Consider the following 16,524-nt stretch of genomic DNA (forward strand, 5'->3'; position numbering starts at 1 on the left):
GGTATTAAGAGAAGCTGGGGACCAGCTGTGTTGGCCTAGAGAACTAGACCCAGGCGTTTTGACCATTTGGCAGAAGTGTGTGGAGGGCTGATGAAAGTGGTGCTGTAGGATGATTGGTTTTACAGCCCCACACAGAATAGAGGAATTAATACTTGCAGCTGTTTCCTTGGGAAATGTAGAAATGAGTGCCTGGGGTACTGGTGGAGAAAGGCAGGACATAAAAGACCATTATTTTCCCATCACGGATTTCTGCATATATTAGGTTGTTTCAGAGTCCTGGAGTAAAAGAGAGGAGTTAGTGACTAAGCAATTTGTTTGCTCACAAACAAACTTAACAAAAAAGTAGCTTGTTTTAGTGTATTTGCTCTGCTTACTTATAGTTACTAATTTGTGTAGTCTCCTTTTCTTGAAGAAGATTGAATGGTGAACTTGGACTTTGGCCAGCTTGGAAAGACATAGTCCAAATAAATGGAGTCATGTTTTTTTGTTTTTTGTTTTCTCCCCAGTACTGTGGATTGAACCCATGGCCTTCACATTGAGCTGTGTCCCCAACCTTTACAATTTTATTTTACTTTGAGAGAAGTTGTCCATTCTGGGCCCAAATTTGTAATCTTGCTTCAGCCTTCCGGAGTGCTGGTATTATAGATGGGTACCACCATAGTATCTCAGAATCTGAATTTTTAATTTGATTTGTATAAGGTGTTTCCAGTCAGTTTCAGAATTTTTTCTAGTTGAACGTTTTGCTTCTTTCTTTTTAGGTGATGGTTTTATGTGGCTTTTAATAACTGTATTGCTTCTGAAATAATTGATGGAAGAGAGGGACTGTCATCGAACCTTAGTTATATGGAGTAAAATTCTTCATTGTTTTTTATTGGTTGCCAGCATTTTAAACTTGTTATTACTTTTGCATAAAATTGGTAGGATACATACTTTATAAGCTTTATGTGCTTTATAAGAATGGATATACAGCCTTCAGATTTGCGTGCCTTAGTCACCACTGAGCCATAATGCCTGGTACCAGCAGTTTAAAGATGGAGAGGTTTATTTTGGCTCGGTTTTAGTAGTCTTAGTCCTTGCAGGGTCGGCCTGCTCCAGGCAGATGTAACTGGCAGAAGAAAGTTGCTCACCTCACGGCAGACAGGAAGCAGAAAGTGGAAGATGGAGCAGGGGAGGATGCACTCTTCTAGATCATGTATCTGACCGATATCAGCTGAGGCAGTAATGTCACATTTCTCAACTGTCAAGTTACTTTTTCTCTCCCTTTCCAGCACCATGTCTTTTTGGATGGAGTGTCTACATTACTTAATTTGAATTTTTCTGTATAGAACATTGTATATTCTCTCTCCATTTATTTATTCATTCACTAATACGTACCAGTGTGTATTGGGTTAAATAACCCTTAGTTGTTGCGGGCTGATCAGGCCCACAATCTCAAAAGAGTGGAAGGCGAAGGCTTAAATAAATGAAACAATTGGAATGGTTTCAGGCCCAGCGGCCTACCTGTCTCTTCAAGTGACCAGACCCCGTCTTGTAATAGCAGGTCAGCTATATGCTCCCATAATGCGATCACCTTCCCAAAGCCCTGCTTGTGGGTGCATGAGACTCTTGGGGGATATCTAGGTAGAAATCGTAATATAGTGTTATGAACTGACATTGTTACCAGGGATTGAATCCTGGGTCTTGTGCATGCTAGTCAAGCACAAGGCAATGAGCTATATTCTTGACACTTTATGAAATTTTATTTTGAGACAAGGTTTTAAAACTTGGGATCCTTCTGCCTCAGCCTCCTGAGTAGTTGGAATTACAGGTGTGTACCACTGTGCCTAGAATGACCTGAAGTATGAAAATCACTCTTTTACTCCTAAAACTATTTTCAGTCAAGCCACTGACTCTGGAGAGGTTTCTCATTTTGTTTTCAGAATCTTACAAGCCACAGTGTTGTGATTGTGCATTTGGTTGAAAGAAAAGTACAGAGTAACTTGTCTGTGCTTTGTTTCCACATGAGTCTTTAAGTGAGAGTAAATTTATTAAGTAAAATGGAGCAGCTAGGTTTGTATGTCCACTGGCTTGTTTTTGTAAACCTGGAAACTCTGTTGGGTTCATTTATGAAAAGTGATATACCAGTGTTTTGGTGGAAAGAACATTTAAGAGAAATTCTAAGTTACTTTTAAAATCTGTATAGTGAGAATGAAAACACCTATTTCATGAAGTTCTTCATAGGTATGAGGGATGAAGAGCAAGCACTGCGTGTGTTCTAAGCAGGGGCCCCTGGGATGCTGTTGAGAATCCCATCTCCATGGATTTCACTATTGTGGTTTTTACTTCAGTGCCTGTTTCCTTGTGTTTGTGGAGGTGGGTGCTAGAAGCAGCAGGAAAACTTGCTCAAGTAAAACCAACAGAATTGCCACTAGGGGACCTGCTAGTACCTCTTTTTGAATTCAGTGTTTATGGAAACCTGAGAGGAGAAGACTTGAGGACAGTCACTGTCTGGTATTCCTCTGACTCTTGGATGGCATCTGAGGGGTGCCAGGCCAGGGCATTATGAAGTTTCCTGTGTGGAGATAGGTAGTGGTAGTCTCCACGTGGCTCAGTGAAACACCTGCTTTGTCATCCTTAACACTAGATGTGTCCTTTTCTTTTGCTTTTTAGTGTGTACATGCTACCATATTCTCCTTGAAGCCACAATAGCCACCAGGGCTGTGTTTGTTTTGTTTCTCTTGTTCCTCTTTCAGAGAGAAACTGAATAATTTAACCGAGTTATTTACCCACTGCAAGTTAAAGATGAAAGGAGCTTCACAGGCTGAACTGTGGAGTGAGTGTAACTGAGTGGCAAATATTCCTTCTCAGGACAAGCAGAGAAGGATGTTGTAGTGACCCTGATCCTAGATTCCTGCTGTCGGCCTTGAGCTTGTAGGATGGGTGCTATTAGCAGTCCCTAGCACAGTTTACTTTTACTTAATGCTCTTTTTCCTGATTTCCTCACATCTACAAATATTTAACCCCTTCCAACTGGAAGTTGGGTTCTAGTTGACTGTTGTACAGAGGACCTATTTCAGTTTTTCTTCTCTTGGAATTTTCAGTTATGTTAGCAAGTTGTTCCTTTAGAAATGGCACACCAATCAAAAGTATTCCAGGTCCTCTTTGCCTCAAACAAATAATTGGATGAGACAAGCCAAAAATGGTATCAAAAGTTTCTTTGAAAAGTGCAGGGTGAATGGGTCTTGGAGAAACTAGCTTTGCAAAGCAAACTTGGGCAGAACAAGAGAAAAAAAGGTAAAAGCAAGAAGAAAAGTACACACTGCACCTGCGAAACACAACGTGGGCTATCATGGAAACTTAACCAGAGCAGCTTCCCATGTCTGGTCTTTTATGCCGTCCACATCTTATGGTGCTCAGGCACCATATGGGATTATGGCTTTGCGGTGGGATCTTGTAATGGGCCATCCTCTTCATTTTCCCAGCCAGCTTTGCCACGCCCTTAACTCCTGTATCAGTTATACCTCATATATTGTCTGTCTTAACTTTCAGTAAAAGCTTTTGATTTATATTTTCTGTTAAGCCAGGTACAGCAGTGCATACCTGTAATCTCAATGTTTGGGCGATGAGGCAGGAGGATAATGCGTTCAAGGCCAACCTGGACTACCTAGAGGAACCCTGTCAACCAAAAAAAAAAAAAAAAAAAAATCTAATTTCTATTAAGGAAAAAATGAAATGTGAGCAAAAAGTAAACTCTTAGCTGCAGCTGAAAAATCATCTAGAGGTAGAAGCAAGGGCACCTGCAGTTAAGAAAGCTCTAAACCTCTTTGTCTTCCCTGAAGCAAGATTGTGCTATGTTTAATGCAGCATATGTATGTATGTATGTATATGCAAAAGTGCCTTGTTTAGAACTCTAGCTTCTTTTTTGTGGTAGTGTTCATAAGGACTAGTTCTGTGCTTCTCTGTGTATAGCTTGGGCATCTTACTTTACCTTTCTGGGCCTCAGTATCCTCATCTTTGAAATGAGAACAATAAAAGTATTTACTTAAGAATTGTTGGATTAAAAAACAAACAAACAAACAAACAAACAAACAAAAAGGGCTGGGGATTTAGCTCAGCGGCACAGCGCCTGCCTGGCAAGCGCAAGGTCGTGAGTTCAATCCCTGATACCGGAAGAAAAAAAAAAAAACAAACAAAGAATTGTTGGATTACAGAAGTTAATTCATAAAGTACTTCTGACAATTCCTAGCATTCAGTATCTGTTACCTGATGTTTTACTACACAAATTATGTCATTATGTGTGAATATAATAGACCTTAATAAATAAATATATCAGAACACCCCCCACCCCATAGTCCCTATTGGAAAGTAAGTGCTAATTTTTGTAGTGCCATTCATATAGGACATTGGGGTTGTCTTACCGATGAATGCCTTTGAGGTTGTATAACTAAATTCTTTAAATGTCCCCTATAGTGTTTAGTTTTCTGTATCTTGAAAGAATGCAAATTGGAATTCTTTTTTTTCCTCTCACCTCCACCCCCACAGACATTTGTAGTGAACTCAAAGTAGAAGAGTGGGGGCGCTAGAGATTTAGCTCAGCGGCACAACGCCTGACTGGGAAGTGCGAGGTTGTGAGTTTGATTCCCAGTACCAGAAAAAACAAACAAACAAACAAACAAACGAAAAAAGAAAAGTGTTTTGGTTTAAAAATTTACCTTTAAAATTTTTTACAGGTGTGGTCATTGGACCAAATTAAACTGATGTTTTGGTTCCAACATGCAGATTGTTTTGGGTCTTGAAGCAACCGAAGCAGCATGGTTATTTTTGGCCCACAATCCCATTCTCCCCTCTGCCTCCTGTGGGTGGGAGTGAGAGGTGGGACATGAGCCACACTTTGTGTCAGGGGTTCATTTGTGTCTAGGCCCCAATTCCTATAGAATCCTCTCTGCCTTATTTTCTTCCTTACTCACAGATTTTTTTTAAGTCAAATCCTTACTGTGATGGTATTTTACAACTAGCTGTATGTGTATGTTAACATGTAATTGTTGTGTGTATGTGCATACATGTTTACAGATAACATGTTTATCCACTCACCTTAGCTTTTGAGTTGATTTGCTTAAAGAGCAACCTCTAAACCTGCTATGTGAACGTGTTGAAGTGCTCTGCCTTCTGTCTCTGCTGTACTCGTTCATTCAAGAATTCCAAATGAAGGGAAGAGCAGCCACATACTTCACATTCATTCATAAATAGAGTCACCAGCCTTGTTGCAGACTCCTTTTTTTTCTCAGCTGAGGATGTTATACTGGAAAATATCTAAGTTTTTTGTGACATTACCGTTTTGCAAAAAGTCAGTACTAGATTTGGTCTCTAAGATAATTGGGTTACTTTTTTCCTTAATGGTCTGGAATATAGCAGATCAGATGCAAATACCTAATATGATTTGTTAAAATTAACCCAACAGTGATCGTATTGATACTCTGTGTGTGTGTTTGTATATACATGTCCAAGTCTGAACAGTGATAGCATGATCTTGGTTTGAGAAGAAAGTAAATGTATGTTTAGAAACAAAACAAGTTGGGAGAATACAGAAAACTTTGTTTGGTACTTGACATTTATATTACATAAACAAAAAATCCTCCATGACTGGTTGTCAAAAAACAAAAATAAAAAAACTTGGACTTTCTAAGTAGTAGGTAATATATCATTGTGATATATAGTATATAATATTTCACAGGCAATATGGCTTTTTTATTTTATTAAAATATATATAAATTATATATGTATATCTTCTTTATTTTGCCTACAAACTTTTCTTCATGACATGTTACTTTTATTTTTAATGCTTTTTTACTTTGACTCGTCTTATTCATAAATTCTAACTTCCTTAACTGCTTTTTTATGGACTGTATACATATTTTTTACTTTAAACCCAGATTGGTAATATCACAGATATTCTAGTTTTTCTTTCATGTCTATAAGCTATCTCATAATTGGTTCTTTAAAAAATGTCTAAGAGTTAAATGAGGGGCAGCCCTTCAAAGTGGTGATTTGTAAGTACACATTCATGAGATCTTTGAATTTTTAAAAACATTTTTAGAGAGAGTTATCAAAGAATTACAGGCTACTTTAAGAAACAGAACCTGGAAATTTTTGTTTATACACATCCCATGTAAGTCTTTGAAGAATGAAAAGTAGAAGTCAGCTTTCTTTCCCACAAGACAATCTAATTTGGATGCTGAAACTTCAAAGCTGTATGTTGAAAGTCTGATAGTGGTGGTGGCAAGAGTATTTTAACAGGAAAAGGTAATGGTTCTTGCCACAAAGATATTAGGCAAAGGTGTGGGACACACAGCCTGTTTACCTCTCAGCATCAGGATCTAGATCTTACCCCATTAAAACCTATTGGCAGGAAAGAACCAGAAACTCTTTGCAGAAGAAATAATTGCCAGGCATTCTCATGCTTTATTTTTAGATCAGGAATGAAAGTCCTTTTTGTAGGTGGATGAGTCCTATAGTTTGGTTCTAGTTGTGGCTTCTGGAGGTTCCATCCTGGTTTTCTTGAAGATTTGAAACAAGCCCTTTTCTTTCCCAGAACATCTCCCGGTGTGGGTGGCTCAGCCAGGCACCAGCATCTTTATTCCATTTTCAAGGATCTTGGGCCTATCCTTGGTCTTGTCTTGCCCAGTTGACAACAGTTGTCTGCATACTTCACTATAGCAAGGTTACAGAGCAAGCTGAGCATGCATTCTCTGTCCATACTGTCACGGGACCAGGGACAGGGTTTTAAGGTCTTCATGTGGCCAGAGCTCTGGATGCCTTGCCTGAGGACATTAAGATGCATTGAAATATGAAATCTTTAAAGAAAGGAGAAATAGTGTTGATATACCATACTGCACAAGGCAAGAAACTGCTGTGATCTTTAGGTTTTGGTTCCGTAAAGTGCATTCACTTCCCCCTGTACAATTTGTTGATTATAGTCTTTCTTCAGTTCTCCCTTAAAGCCCATTTTGTCAAGTAAGGCCATGAGTCAGAAACCACCTGACTGTGTTATACCATGCCTGTAAGAGCCCTCTCCACTCTGTGTTTGGTGTATTCCTAGAGTCTGGCATGTAGTAGACAATCATTTGTTGAGTGAAGGAATGAAAATAATGGTATTTGTGAATATTTTGAATGCTGCTAAATACTCTGAGAGGTGGCATTTGTGTGGCACAGATGCCACAGCTCATCTGCTTCTATACCCTTCTTCTGGGCTTTCTTAGAGTTGTTCTCTAAGCAGTCTTCCTGGTGAACTGGATTATCTGAATTGGCATATGGTTTGAAATCTGCTTGCCCTTCTAATCTAGCAGGAAAAGGGATAGCCTTTTGGAAGTTTACATTCTTGTATTAACCTTTAGACATACTCTATAAACTCTTTGTGTCTTAGATTTTTGCCAGTCTGATATAAGTTGTCAGATGGTAAGATGTCGTTTCTTAACCAGGCATGATAGCACTTGTTTATAATCCCAGCACTCTGGGAGGCTGAGGCAGGAAGATCAAAAGTTTGAGCCTAACCTGGGCAACATGTGATTTAGTGAGACCCTGACCTATCTCAAAATAAAAAATAAAAAGGGCTATGAATGTGGCTGAGTGTGAAGGTCCTAGGTTCAATCCGCAGTACCACCAATAAAAATAAATAAATTCTTTTATAAGGGCAAAGTAATAAGCATTAAAAAATAAGTAAAGGTTTTCCAAATATACTGTGTAATTACAACCTTATGGTTTGATAAGGTTGTGATCATCGTGTGATCAGTCTTTTCTATAGAGACTAAAATGTTTTATTTTATATAAGATATAAGTGCTTGATATATAAAGGTATGTATGTTAAACATAAAGGTATGTACAAAAATATAAGGTTTTATATATAGGTAAATACAAGTTTTAATTGCATAGGTTTACCGTATATGTATCTGAGCCTTTTTATCTCAGAGGCTCTAATTTTCTTTCAGAACTAAATTGATTTCTTTTTTTCCATTTGACATTAACTTGATGTCTGTTTTGCTCTCGAGGAATCTATTTTAAGGAGATAAAATATAAAATGCCAAGAAGATGCTGGTTTGTAGTTTAGTATTACTCTGTGCACAGATGCATCGTCCGTGGTAGGAATACCTGGTGGTGTTAAATTTCAGTTTCCTGCTTTAACATCTTACTGACTCAGACTTTCAGGCCTGGAAATGCTAATTTTGAAGTTATCACTTTGCATTTTAACTAAGCTCCGAAGGTGTTAGAACCAGGTCCCATATACTACCTAGTGTACAGTGTAATAGGTTACTAATACATTTTGAACATGGTCTATTAAAGGTGGTTCACTCCAGTGACGTTTTTGGTATCACTTAAGTATAAAGATGTCATCAGAGAACCTATCACTGCCAGCACTGTACGATAAAAGGTGATGATATTGATTGTGGCTAAAGTTGAAAGAGTCTATGACCTTTTTAACTGGAACACAGAGAATCAACAAAGGAGCATTGTTCTCTGAGACTTTAAGCACACTGTCCTTCAGAGAAAAACTCTTTCACCATGACGGACACAGTCACAAAGGAGCTAGGCAAGGGGTCTGATCACCTTGGTTCAGCAGCGGATGGTGAGCCTGTAGTTGAGTACTCAGGAGAACTCCAGCAGGGGAGATTGGCAGTGCCCTCAACCTGCCAGGACTTCCTCCAAGGGAGATGCAGGGAGCAAATGTGCTCTAAGCAGGAGGGCAGGACCAATAATAGTGTTTTAAGGGTTAATATTAGCGAATGTGTAGGATGTGTTGCTCATCAAAGTTCAGTGCTTTGTATGAGCTCAAATCAGCTGAAAGCAGGAACAATGCTGGGTGTGCATGAGAAAGCATTTCAGTGCTGACTCTAACTCTGGACTGGGCTTCTGAGGAAGCTCACAAGTTTCTGCCCCTACTCATAGCAGAGCTTCAGATCTGTTCCTTCAGATCTCCTTTGACCCCTTTATGGTTCTTAAAGCTTCCACCCCACAATTTCACCTCCAGATTATTACTGTTTTTTATCATTTGTTGGATGTTAGATCCATCTCACCAAGTATAAAGTGAGGTTCTCCTTGAGGGTGGTGTCACCCCTCTCCTCTGGTGCTTGGAAGTGTTTGGGGACATTTGTGATGGCCGTGATGATGATAGGTTTGTATACATTAGCATTTAATGCCCTGAAGGTGTGCATCACTAAGTCCTACACAGTGAAGGATTGTCTGGTCCAGAATGCTCATGGTACCTCCAGTGAGAAACACTGGAGCTCTTAAGGTCTGTCTGTGTCTTATCCAGTTCCCCTTTCATAATAGAACAGACATTTAATACATGAACTGTATGTATGGCTTATTGGATATAGTACAAGCCTTATTTACAAGGGAAATAAACAAATGGGTAAAATTATTTTCCTGGATGACTTTTATGCTCTGATAGTGATGGTATCACTTCTCTTGGACTGTGTCTTACAGCTTCAGCCTTCCTAGTGGTGAAATTAGACATGAGTTATGATCCAGGGAATAATCTTGGCTTATTATAGTCCCATCAGGAAACAGCTTATATTTTAAAAAATACTACAGCATTTTGTTCCACTGAAACAGTGGTTCTGCAAAGATAAACAGGCTAATCCTGTGTAAATTGGTGTTAGCATCATGAAATGGGGTACAGACCAAGAACCCCCATGTTTTAATATCCAGGTAATTGCCCCTCATCTACGTGGGTTTGTATTTTGCAGGCACATGTTTCAGACTCCCAAACCTTTTGGAGGAAGTTACTTTGCTCAGGGACCAGAAAACTGTGGAGGAGAAAAAAGGCTTGAACTAAAGATTAAACAAGGTCAGTAGAAAGTACGGGGATATTTTTTAATGCACTTGTCATTCAGTTGGAGACAAGACAGATAAAAATTGAGGAAAAAGACAGAATATAGATGTTACATCAAGCCATATAGCCCACCAAACTAAAATGTCTATAGAATTTGAGTAGTTTGAAAACGTAAGTACGAACAGCAGAGGCAATGGTAAGATTCAGCCAAGGTAGGTTGAGAGAAACGCAAATGCTGACATGACTTAGGGTTTTTTTTTTCCCTTAAGAGGTGTCTTATGACCAAATGTGAGACAATGTGTTGACCCTTTGACTGGTGAGCTTATTTCTAGGAGTGATGTCTAAGGAAATGCTTAGAAATACCTACAGGTTTAGCTGTGAGGATGCACCATGAGCACTGTTTGAACCTAGTTGGCTCCCAAAATATATCATAGTTTGTCTGTGTAATTGAATATTTCGTAACCATGACAGTGATGTTGTACAAGAGCATTGGCATGAGACAAAATGTATGAAAAATATGCTGTAATAAAACATATGAGGTGAACATTTCGGTAAAGAAACCACATGAACATGAGAAGGAGAGGTAAAGGCATTAATCAGAATGTTTGCTTGACTTATCTTTGAGTGGTAGAATTTCAGGTAATGTTTTCCTTAGGATTTAATGCAGTGTTTTGCATGAGTATATATAACTGTTTTGTAACTCACCCATTTAATGCACTAAATAAAACATAATCTAATGTATTAAAAGATGCCTTGTCAACTTTTTACTTTATTCTTGATAAATCTAGTCCTTTTATAGCAAAATAATATTAAAACTAAACACTTTAAATTTAAACATCCCCATTAGTTCTGAGGAACTATTATTAGTCCCTCACATCCTGTTCTCAATTAGTTGATCCTTAACACAAGGAAGTGAGTGCTGTGATTACAAAGATAGTAGGAGTGGGAAAAGGATGTGGGTCAATTAAAGGGTGGGAAGAAGGAAGACAGGTAAGTGACACATGCAACAAAGTATTACTGACTGCATTTGCTTAGTTTGAAACTCTGCCTGGGAAATTCCCTAATGTAATGCTTGCACATGTCTCTCATTGCGTGCTTCTGGGAACAACCATTAATCTTTTGCCTGGCTTTCTTGCCAAAAAAGAAGTGAATGGAGGTGTGAGAGCATCTCAGAAACTAACTCCATCTTTCACAGTTTGGGTTTCCAGCCTAAGGTGAGGTGCGTGGAGCCGTAAATCTGTGCATCAGTGAATCAGCTCATTTAGAATTTAGGTCTTTCTTTGAGGGAGTAGCTGCAATAGCATTTCTGGGCGTATACTCTGTAGGACATTAAGCTTCTGAGACACTTCCTCAGGGAGAACACATAAGATGTAGGGTGGGGCAGGTCTGTGAAAGGAGACAGATCCCTGTGTTCACGTTAAGGCTGAGCAAGTTTTGCCTTAAAGATATGTTTTGAATTTCGGTTAACCCCAGTCTGCTGAATTTAGTTAGTTAGGAATTTTTTTTGTGGGGGTGGGGCGCGCCAGGCATGGTGGTGCATGCATAAAATCCCAGCATTTGGGAGACTGAGGCAAGAGGATTGCTGCAAGGTCAAGGCCAGCCTCAGCTACACAGTGAGTTCAAGACTATCCTGAACTCCATAGCAAGAACCTGTCTCAAAAATCCAAAAGTATTTTTTAAAAAATGAAAAACTTTTCTTTGTAAGGTCTTCATTCTAGCTGGAATGATGTATAAGGGAGGCATTCAGGGAAAACTGAGACCTTCTCACCCATGTGAAAATGGACCTAGGTGTATAAAGTAAGAGGAATCTTATAACTTGGTGATTGGAAACCTTGAAAATTGATACAGGGTAGGATTTTGTTTTTGTTAAAAAAATCTCAAATGATAAAGTTTGGGAAGAAATACATAGAAATGTTAGTGCCTTCTCTCTTTAGATTTCCTTCAGTGAATATATATTGCTGTATAAAGTGTACCTTCTCCAAAAGTATCAGTAATAAAACAGTGGGCGTTTGGGATTTCCAACCTATTTCCTCTTGGAAAGAACAGGTTAAGGCAGTTTGTATCCTAATCTGCACCCACGGTCTCTGGCTGCCAGGTCTGGCTGCTGGCTACCTGCTTCACATGCAGGAAGGAGGAGTCCTGGGGAACAGAGTGATTGTAAGCCGCCATCATTCCTTGCACACCCCCGGCCTGGAGACCCGGAGTCAACAGTGTGCCTGGGCCCACTGGGCACCCGGAGCGGGAGCCCAAGTGGAGAGCTGGGGTCTGCTGTGTCACCCTCTTTGGCTGCTGTGATTCTGTTGTGGCTGTAACACAGAGGCAGCTCCCTTTAACCCGTTAAGACTTGATTTCTTAAACTCCATTGTGGAACCCCAAACTTGATACCAGACATGTAGAAAGGTGATGTTAGGAAGAAATATTTTCAATAAAATTGTTTGGGCTTCTGACTAACCAACAAAACAAATAAACCAAAGCAAACCAATCATACCATAAACTCTTGAGAACAATAATCCTAATCTCTTAAAGATGTCCGTCTATAAGTGTGGAAAGTCCATAGAATTGGTATAAGTGCAGAAAATCCATAAAAGTGTGGTATAAGAAATCTGAAGACAGCGCATCTTTTGTTGACTTGAGCAACAGCATTGGCAGTGTACTCTGAGAAGTGGTCAGGCTTGTCTGTCTTGTTTGGCTTAGGACCTTAGGCTTTCTTCTTGCTGCTGTGCAGCCTCTATCTTCATGTCTAAAAGCTCCCTCAAATCCCCCTCAGGACCTGGTGAGAGAAAAGGGTCTAAGAAAAAGCTTTTAGGCAGGGATGAAAAAGTAAGCTTGATTGAGTTCTGTAGTTATGAAGAAGCTGACCAGTTTTCATCAAATGAGACCCATCTGAGAAAGGAATTAAATGATCCATGAAAGTAAAGTTTTAGCTAAAACTTCCCCTGAAGACCCCTAGTAAAACAAAGCTGAACACATCATCTGCAAGGTAATTTCAGGTAAGACAGTAGACTTTTCACTGCCACTTCATGTCTTTAACTACACTGATTTGGTTCCAGTCACAAATGTGGGGAAATAAGATAAAACACAATGATTGGTAAGCTTTGTATTTTCTGTCTGATGAGAATAAATTGTAGAGTCACTTAATTTTGCAGATGGGATGAACATTTAAAGTTAAGTTGTGTAATCATCTGCCAAGAGAGGGGAAGAGATCTGTTGAGCTTATGTGTAGTTATTTACAGAATCCAGGGCTCCAAATGTTTTTGTTGAATATTTGAGCAAAGATTAGCGATAGCAAGAATGCTTATAATTTCATAGAAGCTAACTTCAAGGTCGTGTCTACACTCACAATAGTAAAGGGATGGAAAAAAACAGGAAAATTATTCTTCCCAAGTGATCTTTTTACCAACAAATGAAACAAACCCTTTCTTTGCATACTGTGGTACTCCAAAATGTCCCTTCTTACAGTTTTGATACATTTTAAGATGACTTTTGCTGTTTTTAATACAGAATATTATTCATTTAGAAATACCTACTTGCCTATGATGAGCTGTTCTAGTTGTTATGGATACAAAAGTAAATAAAAAAGACATGAAAACATGTCATTTTGCCAGCTTGGTATCTTTTGCCTTTTCTTTTTTTATATGTATATATTTGTATATTTTATACTTTTAATAATATTTATGTATCCCACTTTCCTCATTTTGTGTGAAAATATTTTTAATGGCTGCATATTCTCCTACCATATGGATATCTCACAAATGGTGTTCTTACATCATTTCTGTGTTAAGCAATTAGGTAATTTTGCATTTTAGTAGTGCAAACAGTTATAAACATTGGTGTGTAAAATTTTGGCCTCATTTCTGAATACTTTCTTCAGATAGATTGAAACTGGAACTGGCCAAGCAGTACGAACATTTTCAGACTCTTGATGGATAATGATAAATTGCATTGGCCCTCCATGGAGGTAGTTATTTCATTTTATTATCATTAGCATTGGATGTTTTAAGTGCTAATTTAATAGAAAAAATATTGCATTGGTTTAGTTTACATTTCTTTGAATATTAGATGGCATTGAGTCCATATTCCTTTACATGTCCATTTATTAAGCCATTCCTACTATGCCAAGGAGTGTACTTTAAATTCTTCGCAATTATACAGATGATTTAGATAAATGCATTTCATAACAAATTAAGTGTTACAGATAAAGCTCCCCTTGGTTCTCTTTTCCTTCACTCCCTTTCCCTCTATACAGGTAGCCATTTTTCTTTCTTATCAGTTGGATATGTCTTTGTAAACCCCTTTGCAGTATTTACATGTGTGCACATGGAGGTAGAATATGTGGGCTTTTAGGGACTTAAAAACATACGTACACATATCTGTATCTATTTTGGGGGCAGATTTTTGGTTTAAAATGTTTTAAATTTATCATAGAAGTCTTTCTCTAATATATGCAACTTCTTTTTATAGTGCTAGGCCTGGAACCCAGGCTCTCAAACCTGCTAGGCAAAATTGTACACTGAACTATACCCTGGCCCTCTTTTTTTTGTTTTTAGGCATTTCTATTTTATTTAATTATGTTTAAATATACATATTTTATGAAATTTTTCTATTTAAGCTTGTTTTCTTTATATATGTATGTTCTCTTTTATAATAATGAATTGATAATAAATTTTGAAGATTCTTAAAAGAGCAAAATACTATACGTTAACAATTGATGATTCAAATAAGGTTAGAGAAAGGTCAGAGGCATCTTGTTTCTCACTTTTTTAAACTTACAAAACTTTTGTAACTGTCAAACATTTGTTAATTGGCTTTTTAGAGAGTTTTCAGCTAGTATTCATGAGTACCTTTTCAGTTACAAACTGAAAAATCAGAACTAATAGATACTGCTATTTATTAAAGTAAAAAAAAAAAAAACAACCTAGATATGCCTGTAATCTCAGCTAGTCAGGAGGCTGAGGCACGAGGATCACAAATTCAAGGTCAGCCTGGCCAATTGAGTGAAACCGTGTCTCAAAAAATAAAAAGAACTGGGGATGTAGAACAGTGATAGAACACTTACACAGCAAGTGTGAACCCTTGGATTTAATCCAAGTACTGCAAAGATATAATAAAATACAATAAATAAAGAAAACTCATTTTAACAAAACACTCATACTAGGGATGGAACTCAGGACCCCGTGGAGAAGCATGCTAGGCACGTACTCTGCCACTGAGCCACAACGCCAGCCCACAACAGAATTTTGCTTGAGGGAAAAACTCTTTAGTCCTGTACTAATTTTATCACAATTTTTTTTGAAAAGTAAGCATAATATGAAATAATTTCTTACAGGCATCATCTTTGTCCAACACTCAGTGAGATTTTGATACTTGCGTGTTTCTGTTCTTAGAAGCATTATATGGATGGAGTTCCTTCCAAATAGGAGAGTATTGAAAAATATTGCATTTTCACTATACATATAGCTCAATGTCTCTTTCTCTAAAGATCACTCTCATCATTTAAATTGCTGTGATTGATGTCTAATTTACATGTGGGTATATTGTGTATTCCCTGCCAGACTTGGAGCTCTTGGCTGTCTCACTTATCTGTCTCAGCTGTCTCTCTGTGACGACTCTGAGACCTAATTTAGCACTGGGTACCTAGTAACAGCACTCAGTGAACAAGTTGACTGAAATGATCAGTGACTCACATATCCAAAAAAATCAGTCATTAGTCTCTTGTGCTGTCACAGTAAGTCGTAGGAAATCCAAACCTGATCCATGTAGCTATGGTAAAGGGTAGATTACCTCTCCTAGGGGTAACCATATATAGGCTGCCTTCCAGGTCATGAAATTTGGGGATGATAGTAGAGGCAACCCCCAAAACAAAGCTTTTTTTATTTTTAGTTCTTTTGTTGTTTGAGACAGGGTCCCACTATAATTCAGGCTGGCCTTGAACTCACTGTGTAATCTAGGCTGCCTTGAACTCTCAGTGATCCTCCTGCCTCAGCCTCACGTGTGCTGGGATTATAGGTATGCACCACCACATCCAACTCTAGCATTTATTAGAATTTTAAAAAATAATGAAAAAACAAAGTAAAATAAGAAAAAGTAATTTGAGTTGAATGTGATTCAGTCCTGAGCCAGAATTTGGTCTCAGAATCTGGATTGCAGTCCTGTCTCTATCAGTTATAAGCTGTATGCTGAACCCATAAGAGATGTAGAATACTGCCTGCATGTCATGCTATTGCTAGGACTAAGCATATCTAGCATATCCCAAGAGCTCAATCAGAGGGTCTCATTAGATTGTTATAGGTTGGACACCCTCAAAACATACTCAGACAATGGGTAATTGTGGAAGGTCTCTTGTGGCAGCTTGAGACTGGAGAAAGAAGTTGACCAAGCCAGGTATGGTGGTTCCTATAAACCGAACTACCTGGTAGACCGAGACAGGATTGCAGCTTTGAGGCCAGCCTGGTGCACATAATGAGACCCTGTCTGAAAATAAAGGGGTGGACCGGATTTGATCTCCTCTAAAAGTCAAACTATTGGATAGGATGAATGGGTCCCACCCAACCCCCTTATAGGGCAGGTGGGGGAGTAGCAGATGAAGAGCTTTGGAGCTAGGCAAACTCTAGTTTTAATGACATTGTGTGTGTGGGTGTTATGGTTTGTGTCTAGATGTTCCCCCCAAAGCCTCATGCAGTCATGGGGCAGGCTTCTAGATTTTTTGATTTACTCATGGT

The 16,524-nt window shown here is 38.6% G+C and overlaps 1 protein-coding gene across 6 annotated transcripts in view; it reads left to right on the forward strand.

Moving 5' to 3' along the window:
* Window positions 1-16,524, forward strand: part of Sgms1 (sphingomyelin synthase 1) — a 311,453-nt gene that overhangs the window by 78,812 nt on the left and 216,117 nt on the right. For 3 of the 6 annotated variants that reach the window (XM_005385897.2, XM_013514835.1, XM_013514836.1), the window contains one exon: window positions 9,720-9,820. The exons of 1 other annotated variant lie outside the window; for it this stretch is intronic. The gene's annotated coding sequence lies outside the window, so the exon portion shown is untranslated. Of the gene's footprint in view, window positions 1-9,719; window positions 9,821-13,676; window positions 13,764-16,524 lie in introns of all 6 variants that reach the window. 2 more of the 6 variants (XM_013514837.1, XM_013514838.1) reach the window with 2 other exon arrangements.

Source organism: Chinchilla lanigera, unplaced genomic scaffold, assembly GCF_000276665.1.
Source record: "Chinchilla lanigera isolate Chin_1 unplaced genomic scaffold, ChiLan1.0 scaffold00024, whole genome shotgun sequence".
Lineage (NCBI taxonomy): Eukaryota > Metazoa > Chordata > Mammalia > Rodentia > Chinchillidae > Chinchilla > Chinchilla lanigera.